The 18,679-nt window shown below is 44.7% G+C and overlaps 1 protein-coding gene across 1 annotated transcript in view; it reads left to right on the top strand.

Annotated features, from left to right (window-relative positions):
- Positions 1–6,699: 6,699 nt before the first annotated feature.
- The window catches only part of LOC149431510 (NACHT, LRR and PYD domains-containing protein 3-like), a gene marked incomplete at its 3' end in the record, with an annotated part of 204,385 nt that continues 192,405 nt past the window's right edge, over positions 6,700–18,679 (top strand). Inside the window, exon 1 of the mRNA XM_089665527.1 lies at positions 6,700–6,777. The remainder of the gene's footprint in view (positions 6,778–18,679) is intronic.

The following is an 18,679-nucleotide window of genomic DNA, read 5'->3' on the forward strand; positions in this document are numbered from 1 at the left end:
CATGTTACGTGGCTGAGTTGCTGTTGTTCCCAGTTGCTTCCACTTTTTTATAATCCCACTAACAGTTGAGCGTGGAATATTTAGTAGCCAGGAAATGTCACGGATGGACTTATTGCACAGGTGGCCACCTATCACGGGACCACGCTTGGAGTCACTGAGCTCCTGAGAGCGACCCATTCTTTCACCAATGTTTGTAGAAGCCGTCTGCATGCCTAGGTGCTTGACTGTATACACCTGTGGCCATGGAGGGGATTGGAAAACTTGAATCAAATGATTTGGAGGGCTAGCCAAATACTTTTTGCAATATAGTGTATGGAAACAGCAATCAAACCACACATGTGAGGTTTAGCCACGAACATTGTGAGAACAATAATTTTAGCACCAGACCTTCTGTGTAACTCTAAACTGGTAACCTGTAGAGGCTTAAAAAGCGTTGTCTATAGATATTTTTTATACATATATACATACACACACATATGTGTGTGTGTGTGTGTGTGTGTGTTTTTCAACTATGTAAGTAAAAGGTCCAGAATCTTCCAGCTTGCCTTCCCATCGTTCACTGGCCGCTGAGCTTGGTTTTAACAACACCTGCTGGAATGTATTATCAGACTCTAGAAGTTTCACTTTTAGGTTTCAAGATCCCTTAAATTATAACTTCTGTAGCAGTTCAATTTAAAGGTCGAATTAAAAAGTTGGCTTTTCCTTCTCTCATACTTTATATGAGGATGAGAGGTACAAAAACTATAAAGCATGTCACAGAAATACTCCCATTCCATACAGGAGGTACTGGGGCAGGAAAACTACAATACTTTATACCAGTAAGAATACAGATTGCAGTTCAGTAACCCAGACCCACAGAGTGATTCTAAACCACACAGATCCCTTCTATTACACATCTGGAGGATCCCCCTGCCTCGTGTAATACTATATCAGTATCCTATATACAGTGTTTGTGGTGGAGGGTTGGCGGACTGCACTTGGTGGTGCCTTCTCAATCTTTTTTTTTTTCATATGTGACATTGGAGACTCGCTTCTGTTCTGCCCTGAAGGCTGCCTTGAAGTACTAACCGTCCCGGTGCCCCTGTGGATCTTCTGCTGGACGTAGCAGTGGTCTCTCTTTCCCTCCTTCCTTCACCTTCTCCTTACCCTCCACCCATAGTGGGAATATGGAGCTGACAGTGGACATCTAACTTGCACCAACTCATCTCCATGTATGTATTGTAAGTGTAATGTCTGCCTTCATTTTGTAAAGTGCTGTGCAAACTGTTGGTGCTATATAAATCCTGTATAATAATAATAATAATATCAGATATATAGGGTAACATTTAGCCTTACCTGCCAGGTCCGACTTATTTCTTGAGACATTCAGGCTGCAGAACACAGAAACGATGGAGAATATTGGGTGTGTTGAAGACGTTGGAATGTAACTAAGGTGCTTTCGACTTCACACCAGAAAGACTACATTTTGATGTTCTAAAAAGTGACCAAAGATCCTCCCCCTTTGTCATCTCAATGCCCCTGATGTCCCCTGATGTAAGGGGGGCACTCTCATGGGGACAACTGATGTAAGGGGGCACTCTCATGGGAACACCTGATGTAAGGGTGCACTCTCATGGGAACACCTGATGTAAGGGGGCACTCTCATGGGAACACCTGATGTAAGGGGGCACTCTCATGGGAACCCCTTGAAGTAAGGGGGGCACGTTGATGGGGACACCTGAGGTAAGGTGGGCACTCTGATGGGGATACCTGAGGTAATGTGGGCACTCTGATGGGGACACCTCAGGTAATGGAGCACTCCGATTGGGACACCTGATGTCAGAAGGCACTTTGTTGGTGACACCTGAGGTAAGGGAGCACTCCGATAGGGACACCTGATGTCAGGAGGATATGGGATATCTTGAAGGTGTTTGTTGTGTTCTTTCTTGTTGTTTGTGTAGCTCCAGCCATGTTGGAAGAGGGTGAGCTGGACCAAGAGGAGAGGGATGACTTCTCTCCTCCTCACGCCCACTGTAAGTACCTTCAATGTGTTTGGGGATATTTTCTCTGTAGGTGACATCAAGGTTGAGGTGTAGGATTTGGGAGCTGAGGCAGAGCTGCTCCCATCAGGGCCAATGTTAGGCTTCCATTGCTGCTATGCTTTATTTTCCTTCCGCCCCATGTGGAAGGGGTGAAAGTCACTTTCTTCACATGTCAACACAGTCATTGCTGCTGTGTGATTGTCTGCCTTTGTGTTACTAGATTCTGGCAGTTGGAGGTGTGGACAGCATTCAGGGCTGGTAAAATACTCTGTTTTTAGTCCTCATGGCTATATCAGCTGCAAGTAACTGTCTTTGCAAAAAGAAGACATGCTGGTTGTGCCCAACACGAATCCTCATTTGCCTTCTGTACAATCATGTTGACCATAGTTGTAGTGTAATTTGGCCGATTACTATTGGCCGGACCGTAATTTCTTAGCTAAGTCGGCCTTGTTTTTGTTTCCACTACTGCGACTTACCTAGGTGGATGAAGCAATTGGTCCAATACTTCATCTGTCCCCCTTAGGCTGTAAGGGTGATAACTCTGCAATCACATGTCCGCTGTCAGCTCAACCCTTCCAGCATTCTCTGTAGCCCCGAGCTGTGGAGGGGGAGGCAGCGGCAGGCTCAAACTCTTTGTTGTTCACGGAGAGGCTGAGCCAGGTGCTTCTCCAGAGTCTGGAGTGGATCCGGACTTTGAAGTCGGAATCTTGACCCAGCCTGGCCATGCTGTGTGACGTCAGCGGACTTATGGGTCACAGGAGTGCCGAACGAACTACACTTCTGTAATCCACAGGAGAAGTACAGCCAAAAGGTCTTTGCCTGGACTTTTCTTTTAATCTATGTATGTCAGGCTTAAAAGTATTACGAAACCCCGGACCATGCATTCATTATATCTGGTCTCCCTAGACCCTGCATTCACTATATCCACTCTCCCCGGGCCCCGCATTCACTATATCCGGTCCCCTCAGACCCCGCATTCACTATATCCGGTCCCCTCAGACCCTGCATTCACTATATCCGCTCTCCCCGGACCCCGCATTCACTATATCCGGTCCCCTCAGACCCTGCATTCACTATATCCGCTCTCCCCGGACCCGGCATTCACTATATCTGCTCTCCCCGGACCCGGCATTCACTATATCCGCTCTCCCCGGACCCCGCATTCACTATATCCGCTCTCCCCGGACCTCGCATTCACTATATCCGCTCTCCCCGGACCCCGCATTCACTATATCCGCTCTCACCGGCCCCCGCATTCACTATATCCGCTCTCCCATAGGACACACAACATGGCAGTGTAAGTATTTTAGTCCTTAAAAACTGCTTAATACCTTTTCTCATCAGCAGTTAGCGCCGTCTTGTGACTTCAGCAGAGCACCGTTTAAAGTTTGTTGAAGAAGTGTTCTTTCTGCTCTAGGAGGATATAAAACCTCTGCCCCTCTGTCTTGACAGTGCTGATTGGCCCTGTGCTTATCACATGCAACCTCCCAAGACCTGTTTTGGCTATGGGACAGGAAGTGAAGGGAAATCTCCTCAATGGGACACAGATAACAAATATAAACCTTGCATGGGTTAAAACCCTCCCTTACTCTATCCAAAATGAAAAAAAAAGATTGCCTTTAGTTCTTTGGAGTGGAATTTAAAAATGAAGTCCTGGTAGATGAGTTCAGACTGGCCCCTTTTGCAGGTATAGCTCTGTAAAACATTAAAAAATAAGTGCCTAAGCTGTTTAAAATGCAGTAATACACTGTCTCACTGTTCTCTGCACATGCTCAGTTGCTTTGTATTTTTCAGTACTGTGCCAAAAATGTAGAGGCCGATCTGCTGACAGCCTAAAGATTTACTGCTGCTCGGTGGCTCTGGGTTAAAGCAAACTGGCAGCCTCCAGGAAGAAGAAGTAGGAACTGCTGGAGGCAATTTACAGCACACACTGATTTTGGTAGCAGAATTATGAATGTGGAATGTATGTTCCTTGTTAAAGAACATTATTTTCTATCAAGTAGTTATGGGTGAAGCTGCACTTTTACCACTTGCCCTCCAGAGGATTTACCCCCCTTCCTGACCAGGCCATTTTTTGCATTATGGCGCTCTGTTACTTCAGCTGACAATTGCGCGGTCATGCAATGCTGCACCCAAATTAACTTTACGTCCTTTTTTCCCCACAAATAGGGCTTTCTTTCAGTGGTATTTAATAGTTTGTGCGTTTTTTTTTATTTTTTGCACTATAAACAAAAAAAGACAGACAATTTTGAAAAAAATATATATATTTTTGACTTTTTGTTATGAAACATGTCCAATAAAAAACATTATATAAATCTAATTTTGTCAAATTTTGGCCAAAATGTATTCTGCTCCATATCTTTGCTAAATAAAATCCCAATACGTGTAAATTAATTGGTTTACGTGAAAGTTATAGCGTCTACAAATGGCGGTATATATACTGGGATTTTTAAATACTTTTTTACTAGTAATGGTGGCGATCAGCGACTTATAGCAGGACTGCCGGGGGCTTTCTTCCACTGGGGGGAACTGACTTGGTGTCACTGACATGCAAAGCAGTGTGCAGTGATGCTTGGCAATCATTGGGCCGGGACCCGGTGATTTACAGCCGAGGCCACAAATGGCTGCTCGAATGTGCTCCCTACCCGGAAATGGAAAATCACTTGTATATGTGTGTGTGTATGTGTATGTGTGTGTGTATGTATATATATATATATATATATATATACACACACACACATACATGATTTTGCACACCATGCCACCCTGTAGCAGTACTTCTGCTATAGAGCAGACAGGAAGCTGTTAATGGCTTGTAGGCAGATGCAATCCTGTAGGTGGCGCTCAACCAAAGCGACAATGCAGAAGGGAGAGGAAGTCATGGGAAACTCCACATGACCTCGGTGTCCATCTTGGGTCAGAGCAGAGTCTATTTAAAACTCAGACTCTTGGGTTTGGAACGCTTTAGGTGAGTAGCTAGTGTGGGGACAGGTTCTCTTTCTGATAGGGACAGCGAACAGCAGCAGGGAAAGGTTCCTGAGGAGTAGTGAAAGTGCAGGGACTATGCCATCTCATCATAGAAAACCTCCCGTTTGGGTGTGAACCAGCCAAGCCACATAACTGGTCCTCACTGCAGAAGCTGTAGTCATCATATCAACATTACAATCCTTTGCTGCTGTTTAATTTTTTTTTACTATTTGTAAGTGTGAGTTAGTTGAGGACTGAAATGTAGAGTGTTTATCTGTTCCTGTCCTAATTTATGATGCTGGCCAGCTTCTGGAATGTGCGCACATAAAGAAACTCACACTGACACGTTTGGTCTGTGAAAACTTCTCTCTAATTTATTGAAATGAAACCGTGAGTTTATATATGAAAAATGATGCGAACATCACGTGATAATAGCATAAGCATTATATTAGTCTTTGATTGGTCACTTTACACGAAAACAATCTCCGTCATGGTATAGGTGTGATCTTCTTCCCTCTTATCTTATAGAAAGAAAAACATTCTTTTGTCTTCCAAATCACACGGTGGGAGGGGGGAAGTGTGTGTGAGCAGACATTTCTTAAGCAAGGATTTCTTATAGTACCACAAAGCCCAGCAGGCAGAAAATATTCACACAACATATGTATTAAAGTATAAAAGTAAATATTTATAAAACTTATAGAAATAGCGTGTATATATATATATTCAATAGGAAACGAAATAGGCATTTTACCATATCCATCACAAGTGGCTCTGGTCAACTTTGCCTTCCCCCCAGGCCTGATTGTATGTTGTTGGAACTCTTTCAATATCATGTTCTCTTCTGCCTCTGAGTGTATTCTCTGCCTCCAGTGCACCACACCACAGCCTACCCACAGGCTAATTCCACCTTCAAAAAAATTCAGGGAGGACTGGTCATTAAAATTTCCCTCCAGCATAAATCATTTTTTTATGTTTGTGCTGTGACTCAGATCTTGATGTGTATGTAGTCATCTTAGATCTATAGAAAATAAGCAATGTACAACTTCCAAATCATTGCAATAATATGTTTTGGAAATTTTAAGTGCCCCCGTTACATCAGGTGTCCCTATCAGGGGGCCCTTTTACATCAAGTGTCCCCATCAGAGTGCCTCCTTTCATAAGGTGTTCCTATTGGAGTGCCTCCTGACATCAGGTGTCCCCATTGGAGTGCTCCTTTACCTCAGTTGTCACCATCAAACTGCCTCCTGACATCAGGTGTCCCCATCGGAGTGCTCCCTTGCCTCAGTTGTCCCCATAAGAGTGCCCACCTTACCTCAAGTGTCCCCATAAGAGTGCCCACTTTACCTCAGGTGTCCCCATCAGAGTGCCCACTTTACCTCAGGTGTCCCCATCAGAGTGCCCCCTTACATCAGGTTTCCCCATGAGAGTGCCCCCTTACATCAGGTGTCCCCATGAGAGTGCCCCCTTACATCAGGTGTCCCCATGAGAGTGCCCCCTTACATCAGGTGTCCCCATGAGTGCCCCCTTACATCAAGTGTCCCCTTGAGAGTGCTCCCTTGCATCAGGTGTCCCCATGAGAGTGCCCCCCTTACATCAGGTGACATCAAGGGCATTGAGATGACAAAGGGGGAGGATCTTTGGTCACTTTTTAGAAGATCAAAATGTAGTATTTCCTGTTTGAAGTCGAAGCACCTTAGTTACATTCTAACACCTCCACCACACCCAATATTCTCCATCATTTCTGTGTTCTGCAGCCTGAATGTCTCAAGAAACAAGTCCGACCTGGAAGGTAAGGCTAAATGTTACCCTATATATCTGATATTATTATTATACAGGATTTATATAGCGCCAACAGTTTGTACAGCGCTTTACAAAATGAAGGCAGACATTACAGTTACAATACATACATGGAGATGAGTTGGCTCAAGTTAGATGTCCACTGTCAGCTCCATATTCCCACTATGGGTGGAGGGTAAGGAGGTGAAGGGGGGAGGGAAAGAGAGACCACTGCTACGTCCAGTAAAAGATCCACAGGGGCACCATGACGGTTAGTACTTCAAGGCAGCCTTCAGGGTAGAGCAGAAGCGAGTCTCCAATGTCACATATGGAAAAAAGATTGAGAAGGCGCCACCAAGTGCAGTCCGCCAACCCTCCACCACAAACACTGTATATAGGATACTGATATAGTATTACACGAGGCAGGGGGATCATCCAGATGTGTAATAAAAGGGATCTGTGTGGTTTACAATCACTCTGTGGGTCTGGGTTACTGAACTGCAATCTGTATTCTTACTGGTATAAAGTATTGTAGTTTTTGTGCTCCAGTACCTCCTGTATGGAATGGGAGTATTTCTGTGACATGCTTCATAGTTTTTGTACCTCTTATCCTCTGGCTTGGTATCAAGAGATCGCTGAACTTTCCACTTCTTAATAGGTGATTTAACAGTACTGATTGGCATATTCAAGGCTTTGGACATCTTTTTATATCCTTTTCCAGCTTTATAAAGTTCCATTACCTTGTTACGCAGGACTTTTGACAGTTCTTTTCCGATCCCCATGGCTCAGTATCTAGCCTAGTCAGTGCTTCCACGTAAGAGCTAACAAACTCATTGACTATTTATACACTGACACTAATTGCAATTTAAAAAGCCACAGATGTTGGACATTAATCTCTAATTGGCATTTTAACCCGTGTGTGACCTTGTGTGTCTGTACCAAGGCCCAACATTCCAGGGGAGGGAAACTTTGGATGATTTCTGCTATCATTATGGTTTAAAAAGGAGCCAAACAACTATTTGATAATAAATGGTTTCATATGATCATCATCCTTCAATATAACAGCATTTTTTGGCATGATCAGTCATATTTTCAATATCAGTGCCAAAATTTCACAATTTCTGCCAGGGTATGCAAACTTTTGAGTGTGGCATTGTCACGCACGTCACATCGCAGTTTTAGATCGGCTAGTCCTTCGGTCACGAGTTTGGGTGAGAAGGTCTGGGGTCTGACGCCTCGATCGTGACATATTGGCTGGCAGCGTATGTGGAATAGTTGCATTAAGAGCTTCAGTGTAGTGTTAAAAATTAGCTCTACACTGAAGGATTGTAACCTTTGTGGACACAGTCCTTAGAAACAAGCGGTGCATATTTGGTATATATATATATATACATATATATATATATATAGAGAGAGAGAGAGAGACATATAGCAACAGCTCCTTCCTTTTTCTACTTTCTATTCTATCTTTGCTTGCAATTATGCCTAGGGCAGCAGAATACAAGAAAATGAGCAAAAGTGATTTGAGTGCGGAATGTACCTCACGAGGATTGGACGTCGGTCGCAAAAATCAGGAAGATTTGATTAGTGATCTAGTGGAGTATGATATACGAGCAGATCAGAACTCGGGGGAACTTGACCATGACAGGGTTCCCGATATCTCCAATCCCAGTGGCTCAGAGACGGCCTTGCAGGATGGGCATACAGAGACTGACACTGGAGGATCACTGAAGGGTATCATCACACCACCGCCTGAGCGGGCTAGCCACAGAGTGCCTGTAACCAGCAGACACTCTCCTCAGATGCAGGAAGCCCTGGAACGCATCCAGGAGACAGATCCTCTGGCCTACTTGCAGTTCCTTGAACGCCAAGCAGCGGCGGAGAGAGTGGAATGCCAAGCAGCGGCTGAGAGAGAGGAACGCCAGGCAGCGGCTGCCAGAGAGGAATGCCAGGCTGAGATGGAAGCTGATCATCGGCAAAAGCTGGAGATGGTCAGGCTTCAGCACCAGCGACAGAGCCAGAACCTCGGGTCCCTAGAGCACAGGGACGCCACCCTGGCCATGGGCGCAGCCAAGTTTCCAGTGATGGAAAAAGATGACATTGACACGTACTTACTGTCATTTGAAAAAATGTGCCGTCAGTACCACGTGCCCCCAACTCACTGGGCTCGGTACCTGACACCAGGGCTACGAGGCAAGGCCCTGGACGCGTTTGAATTACCAGAGGGGCAAGACAATGATTACAAAGTTTTAAAAGATGCCATCATCCGGAAGTACCAGATGACCCCGGAAGTGTACCACAAGCGGTTCAGGTCCATGCAGAAGGGACCTGGGGACTCTTACATAGATGTGGCGAGTCGCTTACGCACCACATTCCGACAATGGACTAAGGGACTGAAAGCAGACTCCTACGAGTCTTTGGAAGATCTCATGATACGAGATCAACTTTTGCACATTTGCCCGGCAGACGTCTGACAGTTTGTCTTGGAGAGAGAGCCAGCATCTGCTAAAGCTGCAGCCGATTTGGCAGATACCTTTGTCCACACGCGAATGTCTGACCATCGCAAGACTCCTCTGAACAGCTGGAAAGGGGGGACATCGCCTCTAGCAACCTCTCCTACGCCGGTGAGTCAAGATTCCCCTCCACCCACACCTGCAGCACTTGGAGCCAAGCCATCCCTGCCTGACAACCACAGATGTTTCACCTGTGGGAAAGCCGGACATCTCAGGATGCAATGTCCTGAGCAGAAGCAGACGACATCATCTGGCCAGCCGGCCAGCAACTCTTCTGTGCTGTTCGTCCGCAGGAAGATGCGGGTAACACCCGCCAACTTGCAGCCAGTCACTGTGGGCTACCGGTCTGTAACTGGTTTCCGGGACACCGAAGCAGAAGTCACCTTGATCCGGCCAGAGGTGATTGAGCAAAGGAACCTCATCCCAGGAAAGTTCCTTACCCTCACAGGAGTTGGGGGGACCCGTTCACGCATGCCCTGTGCAAAGGTATTAGATTGGGGTGCGGGAAGGGGGATGAGGGAGGTGGGGGTCTCTGAGGAAATTACCACACCTGTTTTGTTGGGTGCTGATCTAGGCACTGTTGTTTTTTATTATGCCCCTGCCGAGAATACCCGGAAGGGCCTCCTGGAACTCTCGGGACATGCCAAGGTACTGTGTGCAGATATTGGGGTAATGTCTGTGGATGGACAGAGGGAGGGGGCTGGGAATGGAGTGGGGCTACAGGATTCTCCTGGAGAATGAGAAGAAATCCCCTTGCCTGGGGAGGAATTGAACTCATGTGTCATTGATATTATAAACGTGACTGTTGATAATGATAATGATGACGATGAGGGTGATAATGTCAGTAATGCTGGTGAGACTGTCAGTAATGTTGATAATAATGTTGGTAACGCTAATGATGATTATGATGGTCATGATGAAACAAATGATGCATTTTCATTGTTGGGGGTCACCCACAGTGCTGTGGAGGGGGCAGAGGTACAATCTCTGGGGGCTGAGCAAAGGATGGTCTGGATAGGCCTGTTTCGTGCCTGGGCCCAAAAGATTGTGCCTTGATAAGTGCCCAGCCGTTAGCCTTGCATGGTACTGGGCAGCCGGCTGGGACTTGCAGTTTGACGCATAGGGCAGCACTTTAAAGCAATTCACAAAGGAACTTCAGTGGGCAGCTAGCTCTGAGTTGCCCCGCTGAGAAGGGTAAACAACAGCCGCCTGGGACTTGCAGTTCAACGGGTAAGGCAGCCCTGGAAAGCCATTCAGATGGGGATTTCAGCCTCTGGCTAACTGTGAACTTCCCTGCTGGGAAGAGTAAACACAGGCCTGACAGGAAGAATGGCCTATCCACAGGGGGCTGGAAGCCTGAAAGAATGTCATCTGACCTGTCATGGTGTGTCAACAGGCAGACAAACATGTGCCCTAGGCGATGACAGCACACCTGGGGGGGAGTGTGAGGGGCCTTATTGGGGTTGATCCTCGGATCTCAGAGAGGGGGCTATGGCCCTCAGCTCCAATCCCCTCCCCTTTCCACTCAGGTCCCGAAGCTGCTGGCAATGCCTATGATAGATGGTGTCTGGATTCTGGGAAACCCGGGGAGAGTTTACCATGTAGTTCAGGAGGTGGACGGCAGAATGCATGCCCCCCACCTGCCTTCCACCAACCTGATCTCCCAGGAGGTGCAGGCTGAATGGGCCAAAGAGACAGAGGGAATGGCGCAGTCCAGAATCCAGGGGTCAGCTAGAGTCTGGGCATCCCCGGTAGTCTCGGTCCTCAAACAGGATCAGATGACCAGGCTTTTTGAGGACCTTGTAAAACTGAGTGCCAGCCCTGTGGTTGTGGCCTACCCCATGCCCAGGAGCCATGAGGTAATGGAGCATCCGGAAGGGGCCCGCTATCTAACCATCATGGACCTGAGCAGAGGGTATGGGCCACCATCTCCAACCCAAGAGGTTCAGGACGAGTCAGCCTTCACCACCCCATGTGGCTTGCCTGAATTTACGGGAAAGCTAGCTGGGGTTGAGAACGCACCAACCGCCTCCCCAGGGGTCAGAAATGACCTGCAATGCGGAGTGGAACTGGGTGCAGTTGCCCACTTTAGGGGCCTTGCGGTGTTCGGCCCTGTCTGGGAAGAGCAACTTGGGCCCCTGTCACTAGTCAGGAACAAACGGCCCGTGCCTAGTCTGACAGTTGAGAATGGTAACTGTCAGAGGGGCATGTCAGTGGTTCAGTTTTGGGAACCACCGGTAGGAAGAGACCCCCAGAGGTCTGGGCATGGGGAGACTGAGGCAGTTGTGGCCTGGCCTGCTCCCCAGGCCAAAAAACAGGTTACGTCAGTCATGGGTGCAGCTGGCTATGGTAAGACGCCTGGGTGCAACTATCATGGCTCAGCTGGACCTGTGACTGACCTAGCAGACAGGAAATTGGAGGAACTGGTGTCCTGGATGCTAGCAGGTAACGAGGACTGTTCATCTTGGATGAAGGTACCGGTGGACACATCTGGGAGGCGAGTTCCAGAATTTGCCTGACCGGTTCCAGTGCACACAGGCGCCACTACCTTCAGGCCAGATGTAGTCCTAGGCCTGAGGAATAAGATGGGAGAGGGAAATCTCCTTCTCTACCTCGACAAGAAGCTACATATTAATATGCTAGCAGGTGACACCCCTGAGCCGAAGTGTTTTGTGAACAGGTGGGCACCCTGGCAGTTGCCACGGTATTCAGATAGCCACAGCCGACTGGTGACCACTCACTTGGTCGGCACAGCAGTGTTGCTGGGGAGGAAATATTCCTTTTCAGATGGAACTTGGTCTTCCCGCAGTGCAGCGGTACCAGGTCAACCCAAGGTGAACCTCTGGGCAGAGGTCGGTTGCGTCAGGAAGGAAATTGTGATTCCCTCCCATACAACCACCTGAGGGGGAGGTGTTGCAAACGAGTGCAACAGGGACTGACGCAGTCCGTCATTTTGTTACGAATCTCCATTTTCTCCCCTCACTCTCCTTCCCCCCTCCCTCCTCACTCTGAGAGTCACAGTGGCAGTGTATGTGTGTGTTAACAAATGTCAAAGAGGTTCATAGGAGCTATAACGCCCCCCCCCCAGGGAGCTGAGGCCTAGCTGTCTGAGAACCTGTGCAATTTCACACCTCAGAAGAGATAAGGCAAGCTTTCTCAGGAGTTGAGATTCCAACCAAATAAAACCTAACTCAGCGTAGGTGACAGAATCAGATAACCTCTGTTAAATTCATTTTTCCCCTATGTCTCATATCTTGGAATATGAGAGACTTGCATAAAAACCGGACATATTATCAGATGGACGATGAGCAGGTGAACAGTTTGATGGGTCACTCGCCTTGTCTCGGACACACAGGAAAGCAAAAAAATAGATCTTGCGAACCACTCAGTGTACGCTTTCATAATTCATATCTAATCAATAGTCCGATTTGTCTGCATAATAGTCTACCCGCGGATGGAATGTCACCTGTGCAGATGGATAGTTATAGGCCAAAATATGAGTTATGGGAGATTTGTGCTCTAGTTGAGGTATCCACCCATATCTCCACGCCCTAAGCGGAGATTGGTCCTTGACTGCAGAGCCACCCCCTGCTGGGGACTACAAAACAGGCTGTCAGGCCTAAGAGAAGGAGTTGAAGAATTCTCCCATTGACCATCATAACATAGGGAGATCAAAGCACTCTTCTGCTCTGAAACTTGGATCTGCTAACCCAGGACTTTGGCAAGTACTTTAACCCTTTCACCTCTCTCTGATATCTCTTTGCCGTGCTATGGTTCTTTGTATATGTACTGTATATATATATCTTAGTTACATCTTATTCTGTAAGTATTTTTATTGCACCCGTTTGACCTTTTAGTAATAAATCTTTCTTTCTGAAAGTGTTAAACTGTTTCTATAGCTCTGTATTGCAATTTACGAATCCCTGCCTGTAAAGAGAACGCTACTGTTTGTTTAAACCTCTGTATAACCGGCCTGCGGACCGTTTTATACAGATGATTATCTCAATCAATATAATGTATAGCTGATAGCGCCGAATTTCCTCTTTCTCTGTACAAAAAGGAGGTGGTGGCAGTGTGAAGGGTTAATTGCGTAATTAACCTGACCCAGTAACAATCGATTCAGGCTTCTGGTACATCGATGTGGTCCATTAGCTGGAAAATCGTGCAGGGTGCAGCTGGGTGTGGCATTGTTACGCACGTCACATCGCAGTTTTAGATCGGCTAGTCCTTCGGTCACAAGTTTGGGTGAGAAGGTCTGGGGTCTGACGCCGCGATCGTGACAATGATCACCATGTATACATGCATAAAGGGGGATATGATCACCATGTATAATACATAAGGGGGGATATGATCTCCATGTATAATACATAAGGGGGGGATATGATCTCCATGTATAATACATAAGGGGGGATATGATTTCCATGTATAATACATAAGGGGGATATGATCTCCATGTATAATACATAAGGAGGGATATGATCACCATGTATAATATATAAGGGGGATATGATCTCCATGTATAATACATAAGGGGGGATATGATCTCCATGTATAATACATAAGGGGGGGATATGATCTCCATGTATAATACATAAAAGTACAAGGAGTGCAGCACTACATCAAATTAAATGGCAAAGAAAAAATACAGTAAAATAATATCAATATAGTCAAATAATACTAATAAAATAATACTAAAATAAGTCCACTGTAATATAAATATATGGATTCCTCAGTCCACAGTGAAATATCAGATGTTGTAGGTGCAATCCGGTCTCCCGTTGTGATAATATGAATAGATTGCCTACTCACCAGAAACCCAGTAATAAACGCATATCTGTATCACATGCATCCTAGGATCTTGAATAAAGACAGCCCGGAAATGAAATCCTCTGATGGACCCTCAGTGGTGAAAGAAAGGATACCGATCTGATCTCCAAGTATTTACTTCATCAAGTCTGCAGCAATACCTAAATCACTGGGGCAGTATACATCTAATGTGGGCTGCCGGACCTCCTGATCCGGCGGTGTAGCGTCAAAGCGTGCAGGGGCTCCTCCTAGACGCGTTTCGTGTAAACACACATCTGCAGTAGGGGTGATGCCATGCACGCCGGACGCCATATTAGCCCTATATATAGGATAGAAAAATGCATAATCCAGCCGGCTCCATTTTGCCGTAGACCAGCATATTGAGCATATGCGGGTGCCATTTTGCCGGTGATTTCCGGGTTGCTAAAAATGGCCGCCGTATGTCCCACTGCACATGTGCCGGCGCCATTTTCTTGGTTAGAAGCTCCAGTGTCCTAACCCCAGAGTTGCCAGAGAACTTTAAACCCTCAAACACGGCCGTACAGTCGCCGATCTTACTGGGGGTGACACCCAAAATATGAGGACCCATTCCAGTGTCCTAGCAAAACCTGCCAAAAAGCAAAAAAATCATTACAACAAAAACTCTTGTACTCCATACATCTCTTATGTGACTAATAAGATGTAGAGGCACCACCTAGTATTCTATCTGAGAATAGTCATAGGTCAAACTTTAAATTAAAATTATAATTATAATAACCCATTAAACGGATATGACAGTAATATCCGTTCTGAATATAATACTGTGCATAGATAAAAAATGCGGTCGCTAATTTACTGAAATACCTTACTGGTTTCGGTACAGATTCTAGTTCAGTAATCTGCTCCAAAACCTGGCACATTTAAAGCGGTAATGTATATTTAAAATACTCTATTATAGCTACAAAATTAGTATAACAGTCAGAGGTACAAGAAAATTACATTACACATCCCAAAGCATCCAATAATAAAAATTAAAATTAAAACAAAATTAAAATTAAAAATAAAAATAAAGTAATGTCCCTGTCAGATGGGTAGTACAAATGTTTCAATGATATATGTGGTCAACTATTGTCAATGAAACAATTAAGGTCCACTTCCACATTCAAGCCACGCGGGGTCAGGGATTTCATTTCAAAAATCCACTTTGTTTCCAGACGTGAAACCTGTCTGGTATTATTAGAACCACGCCAATGATGTTGTGCCACGTCAATTCCTGTAAATTTAAGAGAAGATGGATCCCTATGATGAAAATCCCTATAGTGCTTTGATAAGGAATGTTCCCGGAAGCCCCTTTTAATATTGTACACATGATCTCTAAGCCTGTCACGGAGTCTCCTCGTTGTTCTACCTATATACTGTTTTTGGCACGGGCATTCTAGAAGGTACACCACGTGTCGTGTATTACAAGAAATAAAAGAAGTTATCTCATAATCTTTACCGGTTACAGTAGAGGAGAAGGACTCAATTTTCCTCTTCGACATTTTACTATGTCTACATAATTGACATTTCTTACAAGGGAAGAAACCCTTAAAATTCCCGAAAAAGACTGGGCGTACGGGGGGATCCATAATGTTTGATGCAATGGTATTACGTAATGTTAAGGCTTTCCTGAAAACAACTTCTGGTTTTTGAGGGAGAACTTTTGAAAGAATCGGATCCGCTCTAAGTATTTCCCAATGTTTCTTCACAATATGACGTATAATTTTATGCTGTATTGAATAGGGGGTAATGAACGGGCAGAACATTTCCTTTTTCTGTTTAGGTGGTCCAGAGAGTATATCATGCCTATCCAAATTAGCTACTATATTGATGTCTCGATCTAAGGAGTCAGCCAAATAGCCTTTATCCAAAAATCTCTGTTTGAGAATTTGTGCCTTCTCATAATAAGTCCCATTTTCAGTACAATTACGTCTTAGCCTCATAAATTGGCTTTTGGGAATACCAGCTAGCCATTTCGGATGATGACAGCTGTCCATAGGGATGTACCCGTTTCTATCTGACGGCTTGAAATATGCTTCAGTAATACATTTACCTCCTATGTTAATGATGGTAATATCCAAAAAATTTACACATTCAGAGCTATATTCGTATGTGAGTTTAATGTTCTGACTGTTATTGTTGAGTGTGCCAAAAAAATTTATAAGGGCTGTTTCTTCCCCCTGCCATACTAGGAGGACATCGTCTATATAGCTTTTATAGAATACCAATTCTGGCCACTCCCCGGAATAGACGATATCCTCCTCCCACCTGGTCATAAACAGATTGGCCAGGCTGGGAGCGAATTTCGCTCCCATTGCAACGCCTCTGGTTTGTAGGTAGAACTTATTGTCAAACCAGAAGTAGTTGTTACTCATGGCAAAATTCAGAAGGTTCAGAATGAATGTCTTATGCATATTGGAGATATTATTAGTAAGATTAAGGTAATACTCAGCCGCTGACATACCATCACTATGATCGATGTTACTGTACAGTGATGTCACATCCGCTGTTACCAAAAATGTGGTAAGTGTGGGATCCCAACTAAGCGTACTGATATCATTCAATACCTGCTTAGTGTCTCTGATATAAGAGGGAGTATTTTGAACTAGCGGCTGCAGAAAATGGTCTATGTATTCCCCAGCTCTAGAGCAAAGGGACCCAATGCCGCTTATTATAGGTCTGCCGGGGGGATGTACAGGATCCTTGTGGATCTTGGGGAGATAATAGAATACCGATAGCCTAGGCGCCTTAGGGCATAAATATTCCTTCTCCCTGGTGTTTATTACGTGTTGTTCATATGCGTTTTTAATAAGGTCTTTTAGAGTGCGTTTATATATGTTCAGAGGATCCTTAGGAAGTAAAGTGTAAGTATCCTTGTCTCCAAGGATATTTAGCGCCTCTGACATATAGTCCCCCTTCTTTAATACTACCACGCCCCCACCCTTGTCAGCCGGTCTTATCACTAGATTTTTATTATTTAATAGAGATTTAAGACCCATATCTACGTCTTTAGGATTATGAGGTCTCTTAACCTTAACCAACTCCATATCCCTTATTACTAGTTTTTTAAAGATGTTAACATATGATTGTTTATGAGGTGGAGGGTTGAACAAGGACGCATTACGAAGATTAGAGTAATGAGAATTAGTAGTTAAGTTGTTTGAGCCCGTCGTTTTGCTCATGAAATGTCTCTTAATGGAAAGTTTCCTTACAAATTTGTGTATATCCACATACGTTTGGAATTTGTTGAGTTTGGTTTTAGGTGCGAACTTCAGACCCTTATCCAAAACAACAAGCTCCTCTCCAGTAAGTGGGATCCCGCTCGCTTAGATTGTATATACCTTGCCCTATCATGTTCTCCTTTTTTTTTATAATTTATAATGGCAGGGGGAAGAAACAGCCCTTATAAATTTTTTTGGCACACTCAACAATAACAGTCAGAACATTAAACTCACATACGAATATAGCTCTGAATGTGTAAATTTTTTGGATATTACCATCATTAACATAGGAGGTAAATGTATTACTGAAGCATATTTCAAGCCATCAGATAGAAACGGGTACATCCCTATGGACAGCTGTCATCATCCGAAATGGCTAGCTGGTATTCCCAAAAGCCAATTTATGAGGCTAAGACGTAATTGTACTGAAAATGGGACTTATTATGAGAAGGCACAAATTCTCAAACAGAGATTTTTGGATAAAGGCTATTTGGCTGACTCCTTAGATTGAGACATCAATATAGTAGCTAATTTGGATAGGCATGATATACTCTCTGGACCACCTAAACAGAAAAAGGAAATGTTCTGCCCGTTCATTACCCCCTATTCAATACAGCATAAAATTATACGTCATATTGTGAAGAAGCATTGGGAAATACTTAGAGCGGATCCGATTCTTTCAAAAGTTCTCCCTCGAAAACCAGAAGTTGTTTTCAGGAAAGCCTTAACATTATGTAATACCATTGCATCAAACATTATGGATCCCCCCGTACGCCCAGTCTTTTTCGGGAATTTTAAGGGTTTCTTCCCTTGTAAGAAATGTCAATTATGTAGACATAGTAAAATGTCGAAGAGGAAAATTGAGTCCTTCTCCTCTACTGTAACCGGTAAAGATTATGAGATAACTTCTTTTATTTCTTGTAATACACGACACGTGGTGTATCTTCTAGAATGCCCGTGCCAAAAACAGTATATAGGTAGAACAACGAGGAGACTCCGTGACAGGCTTAGAGATCATGTGTACAATATTAAAAGGGGCTTCCGGGAACATTCCTTATCAAAGCACTATAGGGATTTTCATCATAGGGATCCATCTTCTCTTAAATTTACAGGAATTGACGTGGCACAACATCATTGGCGTGGTTCTAATAATACCAGACAGGTTTCACGTCTGGAAACAAAGTGGATTTTTGAAATGAAATCCCTGACCCCGCGTGGCTTGAATGTGGAAGTGGACCTTAATTGTTTCATTGACAATAGTTGACCACATATATCATTGAAACATTTGTACTACCCATCTGACAGGGACATTACTTTATTTTTATTTTTAATTTTAATTTTGTTTTAATTTTAATTT

This window comes from Staurois parvus, unplaced genomic scaffold, assembly GCF_062004578.1.
Source record: "Staurois parvus isolate SC_StPar_1 unplaced genomic scaffold, SC_StPar_1.0 ptg002229l, whole genome shotgun sequence".
NCBI classification, from domain to species: Eukaryota; Metazoa; Chordata; class Amphibia; order Anura; family Ranidae; genus Staurois; species Staurois parvus.